This window comes from Oxyura jamaicensis, chromosome 3 (assembly GCF_011077185.1).
Source record: "Oxyura jamaicensis isolate SHBP4307 breed ruddy duck chromosome 3, BPBGC_Ojam_1.0, whole genome shotgun sequence".
Lineage (NCBI taxonomy): Eukaryota > Metazoa > Chordata > Aves > Anseriformes > Anatidae > Oxyura > Oxyura jamaicensis.
The window spans coordinates 35,992,724-36,005,022 of NC_048895.1; the positions used below are offsets into that span (position 1 = coordinate 35,992,724).

General features: G+C 37.0%; 1 protein-coding gene across 3 annotated transcripts in view; it reads left to right on the forward strand.

Moving 5' to 3' along the window:
- Positions 1 to 12,299, forward strand: part of SMYD3 (SET and MYND domain containing 3) — a 372,579-nt gene that overhangs the window by 217,003 nt on the left and 143,277 nt on the right. The window contains exon 1 of one of the 3 annotated variants that reach the window (XM_035321623.1): positions 6,004 to 6,110. The exons of the other annotated variants lie outside the window; for them this stretch is intronic. The gene's annotated coding sequence lies outside the window, so the exon portion shown is untranslated. Of the gene's footprint in view, positions 1 to 6,003; positions 6,111 to 12,299 lie in introns of those variants that run through there. 3 annotated transcript variants of the gene reach the window in all.

Sequence of the window (12,299 nt, forward strand, 5' to 3'; positions counted from 1 at the left end):
ATACCAGGAGTCATGGGAACAACTCATAAATAGGGATTTGGTTGGGACTTCAATGAGATCAATTTATAGCAGAAACACTAGAATGTTTTATAAATTACACTGAAAACATAATGAGATGAAAACTTTTCATATGTCTACACAACATACCTATTGTCAGATAGCATTTATAATTTGACTGATTGGCTCAGGGCTCCCATGCTGTCTGGTATACAGTTTGTCTCACTCTTAGGAATAACAAGTCTTTTAGACATATTTTTCTTTTAAACATTTGGATGCAGATATGTTCAAACATGTCCTGTCTTTGTACAGCTGCCTTTATCCTTTTGTTGTACAGATACTACAGTTCTCTGTAGCCCCTGCACTGCTCATAGGGTTGCTTTTATCTGCTCTGACCCTGAAACAACTCAGGTACCTGGGGGAAGTCAAAAAGCCACCATTCATTCCAGTCCACAATTTGTGTCCCCAGTGTGTTGCTTGTCAATTTTGTCCAGTGCCACTTTGACTTGCTTGGAAACGGGACTGCCTGTCAGAGGTATTGCCTGAAAATTGTGTATTTGTAAGAAGATAATGGAGGTGGACATTGGACATGGACAGTACTGGCATCTTCATTTCGGCTTAAGAACTGCAAGATCAATACATGATGGAGGCTGTCTTTCAAAGCATACCTGTTCAACAGGGAAGGTGCTCAGTGAAGCTTCACCTTTAAGAAATGTCCTTCTTAGGAGAAAACAAGGAAGTAACAAGATAAGCAGCCAGGCTGATGTTGTTTCAGGAAACTGGTTTATTGATTAATAATGTCAATAACACTCTAAATGAAGTAAAATTATGTTGGGCCAAAAGCAACATATGAGAAAGCTGTTCATCCTAGGAATCTCTAATACTATATTTGGTTGTCTTATAGCTAAGATTTCACCCTGTTTTGTAACCTCTGTTTAAAGAATATTGAGTTTTTCTTGGGGTTTCAGGAAGTTACTGCATTTTGCAGCCATTCTTTTCGCTTTCTTTGTTTTTATAATCTGCTAGTATGCTCTAATAAAAAATAGCTGTCCATGGATGGTAGATAGTGTGAGGGAGCAATAGTTGCCTGCAAACTTTTGACTAGAGAAATATAACTCTCAGTTCAAGGAAGTCAGAATGAAAACATGATAAGTCATAGTCAGGGGTGTATTTATGAGTACAGAGATCTTCCTGCTACAGGGGCACTTGACAAGAACCAGAGAAGGCATGTGGAGAACCAAACACAATGCAAGATTGTTTATATCTCTGTGAACAGTTCTCTCCTCTGCCTGGGCAGAAATCTCTAAATTTTCTGTCTTTATTCTTCTCCTTGATTTTAAGTAGCCTAACTCAGGATCGTTTATGGCAATTTACCATCTTGTTATAGTGCTAATATTTTAGTCTCTATTTGCTATGAAATGAGTTTCCCCTACTGAATTATTTTCTTACCTTTGTGCAGTCTTGGCCCTATATCAGGTGGGAACTAAGCAAGCAGATCTACAACACATACTTTCCATTTCTGCCTGAGATTGTCTTCTGTTGCATTCCAGAGAAACTTGGTGTCTTGGAGTAGTAGTTTAGTTTTACAGAAGTTTCTATTGGAAAGTGGAAAGCAAAGATTAACAAAAATTTTATTCTTAACATTATCCTGTGAATATTTGCTGGCATCTCTGTCGACATTACCAGTTGTATCCTACTGAAAATAAAATCCTTGGCTCATTTTCTAAATACATCTTGTCTACCAGCTACGGAATCACTGACACTGCTGCCTCAGAAATATTGGGCAAAAGCTTGTCCCTGAAAAGCAGTTTGGAATAAGAGTCTTCTTCATTGTGCAGTGTTGACAGGAGGTTGCAGAATTTAGTTGTATTCAGTCAATCTGAGTTCAGTAAACTTTTTCAGTTCATTGCTGGAGAGACAAAAGTGCACAATGTTTGGTAGATCTTCCTATCACTAGATGATCTGAGAAATGTACTAACTGAAATGATGAATTGGACCTAGTTCCATTTTGGATAAAATTATACTACATCTATCAAGGCAAGGGAGTAAAGCATACAGTTTTTGACAAAGCTGTGTGTACACGTGATAGCTCATCAGACGTGGGGCTGGTAAAGGTGCCTGCAGCACACCATTTGCAATCTGTTCCTCAGAGGGATCGTGCATGAATTGGAGTATGTGAGCTATTACTGACTGGATCAGACTTGAAAGACAGTTTAATGGGCATGCTAGAAAGAAAGCTAGATTGGCATTCAAGAGGTTAATTAGACTGGGAAAGAGCAATTAAAGGGACTTGAGGAAGTCTTCATAAAACTGTAATTGAGCCCTCTTCATTCTGAGGATCTCATTAAACTAGGAACATGATTTTTTGTTGTTGAAATTGTGAACCTCCCATTAAGATTGTCTAATCAGCTTTCTGAAAGAGGAGTTATTGCAATACTATAATTTTTGAAACCTTTTGTTGTTCTCAAGATATTCTGTGTATGCTTTATATGGGTATGTTTTCCTTGGACTAAAAATGTGGAAATAGAAATGATAATATTGCATGGCTATGAATGTCACGAGTCTGTTATTTTTATTTGCCCAACCTATGAGACAAATGAAGATTTAGCTGTTACTTTCAGTAATTGCACGGTTATGTTATGTATATTGTGTGATAATGTGACAAAACGTGCAGAATACAAATCAATACCTCAACAGCAAGTAACAGATGGATGGCTTCTGTGAAAGAACTTTGTTGTCCATTTACTGATTGCAGTTAGTAGTTTATGTTAGCAGAGACATATCGTAACTACCGGTGCCAAAATAAACATCAGTTTGAATACTGGTCCAGTGAGAACAGGTTTTTGCTGGTTTACTCAGTGAGTACAGTAGTGCCGACTGCTAGGCTGACTCACTGGTCAAACTTAAATGGAGTGCTGGGATTCAGAGAGGAAAATGAAGGTCCAGATGCTGAAAGAAAACTGATGAACATTGCATTTGAATTGATATAAAATACATCAGCTATTGTGAAGTAGTAAATTATTTAAATCACAGCAAATAAAGCTTGTCAAGGAAAAAAAAAATAAAAATACACACAGTGAAATGCTGCTGATTTAAAACCCAACACTAAATAATAGTTTCATTTACTAAAGATGTCATTTGTACTACTTCTGTAAATTATTGTGTGTATTACAGTGATTTCAGTTTTTCTTTTCTAACTCTGCATGAAAGACCCACAGAACTGCAGGAGCACATGTGGAGAAAGGACAGGTAAACTCTATATGCACAAAACGTTGGTGTAGAGAATAAGCAAAATGAAAGCAGAAAGAAAAAACTTGATTTCTCTTTATCTCCTGCTCCATGACCATGAGTACTGTGTGCTGTAACAGCAAATGCCCACACTCTTAAAAATTTTTCAAGGCTGTTTATGTGTGTGAGTGTGTAACACACGTCCCAAGGAAATGTTTACATTGATGTTTTGGCTCACTCCGTTGTGCACCATGGCCCTGGCTCCCTGATTGTCTGGTGTCAGTTATCTTCTGGCCTCCTCTTGGCACGCAGTCAAATCCTTCCCTCTTAGAGGAAACCCTGGCTGCTGAGCACAGATATATTGACATATTTTCCACATATCCATGGAGGCCTGCTTTCTACAGAGTAGTGTAAATATAACCAACCTGGAACAGTATGGATGCAAGCCAAAATATGCCATTTGCTGCCAATTTTTCTTCTATATTGCAAAAGCAGTCTAGGGGCATCCACATTATACCCTTACTGTAAACAGCATTGCTCTGATTAGGCATAGGAATAAATGCCTATCTTTCTTAAATGGCCCTTTAGTGAAGTACTAATTAACTTTAAGGATTTGGGAATCCACATTTTGTGACTTATGTTTTCTATTACCAACATATGCAATTTATTGAAAAAAATACATGGATGGGAGAAGAGAGATGCTGTACATTTTAAAAGTGACAAAAAGTTAGTAGTTTTTAGTCTCAACCAAACTCCTAGACATAAACAAGGAAGGGTTCTGTAGGAAATGTGGTTTTTCCTCTCCTGTCAGTAGGAGATTTGAGGGGGTCTTGCATATGTTTGCTCTTGCTGTTTTGATCTGCAAGTCCAGCAGAAGCCATCACTGCTCAGTTGTGTCCTGGCAGCTGCATGCTCTATATGCATCCTCAGAGTTCTGGAATATAGGAAATTATGGGAAGAAAGAAGTAGTAGAAGTAAATCAGCCTTTTTCTCTGCTCATTTAGCATGTATGCCCTTTATATATTTTAAGTAAATTACTGAAGGAACTAGGCATATACAGACTTGCCCTGAACCCACAAGTACTGGAAAGTGGCTATGGCAAATGCAAACAAAAACCACAGTGAGTCAATTCTCACCCCTTCTCATGGACATGGCTGCTTGTGTAGGGTTGAATCTTGTAGTCCTGGTGAAGATTAGGAAGGTCTCAAAGGCTATTGCCCTGCTTTTGTTTCTTCTTACTGGGAAGAAGAGGACATACATCAGCCACCTTGGGTACTGTGACATAGAAATATGCGTAGAAATAATGAGAACCACAACTCCTGGTAGCCTTCCGGATGTATAGGTCAGATCTATGGGGGGGGGGGGGGGGGGGTACAGACTCTATGGTTTGCATCCTCAATACATTATATGATGAATTACTCTCATAGCTGGCTGAATTGGATGTAGAAATGGGATTGACATTGTGTGGATTCTTGGCCCTTCTTTATCTTCTGCTGAGGAGGAAAAAACAGATACTTCATCTCTGAAGAGAGATGTTGAATAAGGGAGCCAGAGGCACGCAGCACATAAAATTGGATGATTGTAATAAATAAAACTTGGTGCTTTTCTTTTTTTCTGAATGCCCTTGCCACACACTCTTTGCTGATACTTTGCCAACTAATTAGTATCTTGTGATAGTAATTTCATTTCAGGGTGATAGCAAAGTTTAATTTGTGCTGTTAATTACTTTCAATCAATTTTCCCATCTTTGAATGGACAGTATTTGTATCTATACTATTACTGAACAGAAAAAAAATAAACCTCCTAGATGAAGTGGAAAAAAAAAGTAGCTTTTCTCTCAATAATTTTGACATTTTAGGAGAATGAGACTGCATTATGACATACAATTTTAGTTGTAACAGCTAAGTCAAATCAATTGTAAATTCTAGCAACAACAAATTAATTATGCAACTAAGAGAAATGTTTCCAAAACCATTTCTGGAATTATTCTAGAGATGTTCTAAAACATTAAAATGTTTTCAATTGTTTACAAGCAAAAAATATTGGCTCAGAAAAAGAATTTTTATTTAGTTACTACCCAGAAAAAATGATTTCCAAACAATGAGATCTGTATAATATGACCTGTTAATGATATCTAATGGAAATAATTGAGGAGACAGCATAATATAGCTGCACAGTGAATACTCTGAAATATATGGTGGTCTGAACGTTGATGAAATGACAAGCTGGTTAAAACTGCTGTATAAATACAATTTGACTACAGAGTACAGACATATCTGCACACTTAATTGTAGGCTTTGATTTAGCTCAGCTTATATTTTATCTGTGCTTATGCTCCCTGATAGGCACAAATGTAGCACTTCGTGAATATCTCTATCCTGTAAAGGTCTACCTCACTTCTTTGCTGTTGAAAGTGAGGGATTGAGAATGACTGGGAAATGGAGGAAGGATGCCAAAGTGGTTTGTGTTAGTGTATGAATTTGCAAAATTGTCATCCAGCTCCAAACTTGATGTGATGCCGATTTCTATGAAGGGTGAAGAGTGCTGTCTATAGCTTGCTGCTCAACCCACCATCATTGGTCCTTCCCCAGGGAGGAAACCTGCCTCACCCAGCATCAGACAGAGGAGAGGCACAGGGATGGATGTGACCCCTCTCTCTCTCTGCCCCCCATTAGCACAATCATCCAGGCCTGTGCTCATTTGTACCCAGGTGTGTGCTCCCTGTGCATGTGAAGGGGGTGGCTGGGCCATTCAGCCATGGCCTGCTGCTTAGAACAGTTTCTCACGAAGTGTGCAGAATCTGTTCAAACTGGTGAACTCTCCTCTCTTGATTTCAGATAGCTTTGGACCAGACCCTTTGAACAGAGACTGCTTGGTTTTTGCAGGTACAGTTGGTATTGCTAGCATCTGCTTCTGATTTTCTTTAACTCAATAAAAGATATATGTAACCAGAATTGTATTTCTGTGTACATTGCAAATACCACCGTTAAATAAATAACAGCACATCAAAAAAACTTGGGAAAAGTCAAAGAAGAGTTTGTCAGTTGGAGCAGAATTTACTTTCCTCACTGATGTGAGAATTGTTTAATATTTACATGTGTATGGTACAGCTGTGGTATTAGAGCAAGGCAAGCTATTCATAACACCTGTTCACTGAATTTGGCTTTGCTGTTAGTTACTTGCCTCATTCAGCCAAAATTTGCTGAAGGAAGAGGAGGAGGTTAGACTTCAATGGTATTTATCCTGTTAAAAATGCTATAGCTATTGAATGATAAAGGTAGAGGATACAAGATGAAATTCATAGGTGATTAAAAATAATAATAAAAAGCTAGTTGTCTGCATGATACATTGTTAAGCAGTGGAAATCCTTGACAAAGGACACTGGTTATTTAATTTTTCTATGGAGTCAAGGTAAGATGGCACAAATTCTTGAGAGCCATTCTACTGAGAATTAATAAATACATAAGTATGCTTGGCTAAAGGAAAGCTGTAAATGTTTGGAGAATAGGAGAGTTACTTGTACAAAGTGTAGCTTATCCTCCTCATTTGCTCTTTCCCTATGTTTTTACCTGCAGCCACTAAGAGCATGGCTCTTCTTGTGTTTTTGTTGGATGCCTTGCCTGCTGGATTACTCATAAACTTTCTCTGTCATTATTTGCTTATATCATTTTGCATCCAATGGTTTCTAGTCCTGAGCAGATGGCTGGCTTTTTATTTGTTTGTTTTAAGTAGGATGATTTCAGAAAGTTGTTTCCAGATGAACTGTTGCAGGAAATAAACAAGAGTTTGGGAGACCTGCTATCAATAAACGATTTAGAGAAGAAAAGTCAAATTAAGAGAACACAAAAGTAGCAGTTGCTTTTAGGTGCTGACTGGAAGAGGAAAGCTGAGACAGAGAGGGCTCTCAATACTCCTTTCCTCCCACAAATGCTGTTATGCAATTCTTGCTTTTATAATTTCCACAATCTTGCCCTCAGCATAAAATCAAACAAAGAGACTTTGCAAATGAAAATTGAACTAGAAAGTATTTTTAAGTATTCTAAGAATTTTCAAATATCTTTTATTCATGCCCTATCACTTAAAAACAAAACAAAACAAAAAAAACCTAGGCCTTAATCTCATTCTATACCATCACAGAATTATGCTAGAAACAGTTGCAGGAAGAAATCAGAAATTGATACAGCCTGTGGCCAGGTAAATATTGATTTCACATTCCCAAGTTCTATGGGCTGTTCACTATAACAATATTTTATCTAATTTATCAATAATTTTCATCCATTTTACTTAGTTTAAGAAGTTTTTGAAGATCAAGTTCTCTTTGCTCTGTAATTATGTCTTGTGAACAGAGCTATCCCAAAGGGTACACCCTCTGTGACTTAGCTGGAATAACTTTGGAAAGTAACCATCAAAATGCTTTTAAACATGCCAGATTTTCCACAATTTGTAATAAATAGGCAAGAGAACCACTAATGATTATCTCACCAGTCACCTATTTGATTTGAATCACCTGCTTATTAATAATCCCAATGGATGATAAAAACTGAGTCATTCTCCTCTTAAAAAAGGAGAAAATAGATGTTAGAATATCCTAGCAAAAATCTAATACAATTAAAAGAATTTATATCTTTTTAGTCTTTGTTATATGTTCAGGCTAGTGACTCACAGTGACATCCAGACTGATTCATTTTAGGTTTACTTCTGACATGGTGAAGGTAAAATGAAGAGCACCCTGGATTAAAATGTTCTATGGCCAGAGGTATAGCCAAGAACTTCAGAGATATCTTTTATAATACTGGAAAACAAACCACAACAATATTTGCTATGTCAAGCCCATGGATGCATGTTAGAGTTAAAAACACACCTTTGAAAAGATAACCAGCTTAGATTTAAAGCCATCAGGTAAAGAATGGTAAAGGAACTCCATTTAAGTGCATTGTTGCAGCGACTGAACTTCATTTGGCTTCTGCTTTCATTTATGTGAATTATTATGAGTTTGTCAGAGGAAAAAGCAAAGAATCTCTTCCACACTGAGACTATGTACCAATTACCACCTTACCATATAATAAATAGACCAAACAAACTGTTTGAAGTATGCACTTCCAATTTGAGTAGTCTGATTAAGATCACTGAAGCTTGCCACGGGGAAAAGACACACACCTTGCTGGTGCATAAGTCACTGCTTGCCTGACAGTGATTGGAAAACAGCTATAACGTGAGTCTCAGTTTGCTAGACGTTGCTGTGGATAACGAATGCCCTCAAATTTGCAAATGTGAATTAACAGTGCCCAAGAACTGTAGAGAGGAGAAAAAGCTTCCCAAACCGCGGTTTTCTATAGATCTTCTGATGCTGGAGCTATCAGCAGTAATTTTCAGCAAACTAGGGTTTGCTGAACTCTCATAACACGAGACTCAGTCTTCTGTCACTTTGAAAGTATGAAACTGAAAGACACATAAAAATTATCTCCCTAGATGTTGACTAAAATTGATATTGCTTTCCATGGACCTCCTGTGTAATCTGCTTATTTTTCAGTTTCCTAGCTGATCTAATTCCTTTTGCAGTGCTCATCCAAACCCTTTTCAACTCTCCTCTTAATCTGTGCTGTGTCAGTGTGGCTGAGTAGAAAAGGCAAAAATATGGCTTTTGCCATCCATACATTTAGTCCTCATATCCGTCTTGTCCTAGGAACGATTTGGAGCAGTTGCCTCATAGATTTTCTTCAAGTCAGGGCTGAAAATAGCTGTGCTGTTTCTGTGGCAACTGTGATTTTCCTTTATGCAAGGTGAATCCTATTTCTTCATTGTTCTGGGTTTCTAGAACCAGGTGGATGATGCATCCTCTGTGATCCAAGCTCCCACCCTAGTGAGTACTTATTCACAAGTACTTATTTGTAAGCAGATCATCTAGCGTCAGTGAAGACATGCTCCATAAAGAAAATTGCTATTTAGCTATTGACATCTTGCTTAGTCGTTATCTAATTTAGTTGACATTACATGTTTGAGAGATTGTTCTTGACATCAGGTTTAGGGATCATCAACTTTGACCTATGACTTAGGCAGTTTTAGTTTTGCCTTGTTCTTGATATAAGGAAAAAAAATGTTATATTTCTGTGTTGCTTGAAAAAATAGTGCTAATTTCTTAGTGAATTCCATTGTTTATATGAAAAGACGATAGGTCGCAGTCAGATTTTTGGATCTTTGAAAGAGTCTGCTTTTGAACTTTTGGTGTGTGACTGATTTAGAGGTCACAGTGATTCAGTCTGAATTACTTCACATGTATCATGGAATCAGGTAAATTTATCGTATTTACGTCATGTTAGACACAAAGAAATCAAAATAATAATTAATCTGCTGAAGCTGATTTGAAGGGTCCAGATACTAGGGATGAACAAAGTTCCTTCTCACTAACCAGTTAGTTTGAGGGAGTCCTCCTTTTTTTTTTTTTTTTTTTTTTTTTTTTTTTTTTTTCCTCATGCCCTTTTCCTCATGCCCTTAGTCCCAAATGCTCTGTCTTTGGATTGGTTAGTGTACTTGTTCTTTTGGGCTGTATCACTTTCTTGCAGCTACTGATGTGGAAGGGAAGAAGGGGCTCTTCTGTGTTAGTTCATCTGGGTAGACTGTCACTGTAAACCACTTCATCAAGAGTCAGCATCAACCTGTGTCTTGATCTGTATTTTCATCTGAATAAGTTCATTAAGTAGTATCCTGATCTTTCTGTACATTGTGTAGAATAACGTATGTGGCATAGATGCTGGAGCACATCTGTTGAAATCGTGCATCTGCAGATAATGTTGCAGTGTCAATAAATTCTGTAGTGTGAGTAGATTGTACCCCTCTTGATATGTATTTGGTCGGATCAGCTATAAGATTGCAAACATTTATTGTACTTCCAAATTCTATGTTTAATTTATATATACTCAGGGGAGTCTTGATTTTTATGGATGTTTATCTCACAGAGTGTTAAGTATCTTGCAAGAAGTTCTATCTGTGCTTTTCATATTTTTTTGTTTCTCTGTAGCCCACTCAAACCTGGTCTCAGCAAAGGAAATGTTGAAAATGCACAGTGCATCAACAGTGTAGGAACTGTTTATCTTTAGATTTGCATTTTTGTGTCTGGTTTGTATGGCACACTGAAGAAAACAGATCAAAGTGACAGATTCTGTTATTTCATTACCTTTGTGTTCCACACAGTCTGTTTGTGCCTGTTCTCAATAGAATAGCATTGGACTAAACCAGAGCTTTGAAAAATCTTTGAAGTTTTGAACATATGGGAGGAAGAACAGTCTTGTGGCAGTAGACTTTGCTTGAAAGCAAAACTGGTAATTTAATACACAGACTGCATTATGGAAACCACTCATGTTTAAAAGCATCAGCAAATCATCGGTTCTTAAACAGAAAACAAATTCTTTCTTAGGTTTGCACAAATTTCTGTTCTTGTGTTGACAATGAATGAGCATGGAGTCTCTATTGAAGACCATGGTGTTTCCCAAGCTTAATTGAATTTTGTTTATTTCAGAGGGGTGGAGAGGTGTAAAGGATGTCTGCAGAATCATTTATTTGTGAACTGTTTTCACAAAGAAAAACAGTTCTTCTACACAAATCAATGAAAATGAACACATATGGGCCTATTCTTCTCAGAAGTATAAAACCAAGGAGAAATATTGAAAGTGATGAGGAGCCCACTCCCATCAATATAACTGTTTTTGTCCTGGGACCATCTTTTGATGTTCCTTAGTGCTCTGCATTTTTGCATGATTATTAACAGCAAATTTCATATAAAGCAGCCAAGAAATGCTGCCAGACCCGAATCTAAGCTCTGGGTTACATCCTTTTGAATGTGTTTAAATGATATACAGAGAAGGAGGCTTCTAGTTCAGGTGCGTAATACCAAGCTGAAAATTGTTCTTTTTACTGAGTTTTCTCACATAGCACAGCAGAGTATGCAACATTAAGAGAAATCCTGCCAAAGTTTTAGTGTGCTTATAATTCTCCTTGAGATCAGTAATGAGCATTAAAGATCAAGTTTTCAGGTGAGTCTGGATTGTTTTGGAAGATCAGTTCCTTAAATTTGTGGTGGGATTGTTATTTCAAATTTTTTGCCTTTTTTTCTTGGTTTCTCTGAAAAACAAATTAAATGTAATTCGTAAATAGTATATTGTTTTATCTGTGATTATTGAAGTGGGCATTTGTAGTTTAGAAGTGTAGATTTTTATTTCAGGATTCCTAAATGCAAACTAATTGAATGGTCATTTATGGTTTCGTTTGTTTGTTTCTTTCTTTCTTTCTGAATAATTTTACAGATTAAAGATATACCAAATGGTTAAATTATAAATGTAACTTCAGTTTGTATAGGAATAGATGACTGAGCTACAAAACTCAACAGGTGACAATTCACGTTTTATGATAACCTTCAAAAATAAGTCTTCATGGTTCAATATTTGGTCTGATACAGAAATGTGTGATACAGTTGATTTATCCAGCCATTTTAATTGAAAGTGAATATCCTACATTCACTGTAAACATTCAGAGAAAAGGGAGCTTAAAACGGGGAATGAGTTAAAAGAAAAAAATTGAAGCAATCCTTTTGTTAATATTAAGTCTACTGCTTGTCAGATCTGTCTGAGTTATTACAGTGAGATCTCTGTATGTCCGGGAAAACCCTGAAATATTTGATTGATGAGCACTGTTGGCCAGAAGGTAGCTTTCCATGCAAGCCACCTTTAAATTTAGGAAAATAAAACATTTATATTTTGAAAATATTAAGGCTGAAAATAGATGCAAAATGGTAAATGTGATCCTTCTTCTGATCCCATTTCAGATTACATTAAAGCTAACTTTAATACCATTGCTTTGCCTTGTGATATGTTTTGCAAATAGCAGTTTATGACCAGTATGTTTTCCTATTTTGGTGTTTCTGAACATAGTTATATGTTATAAGCATTTCCTGCTTGCGGAGGGTCAGCCAGGTGCAGGCAGTGCTTTCATCCTTTTTCAGAGATCTAAGTAGGAAGAAAATGGTCCTGTATCTTCTGTGCTTCATGTTCTGACTTCACAAGGCAAGTGAGGGTTTGAGAGCC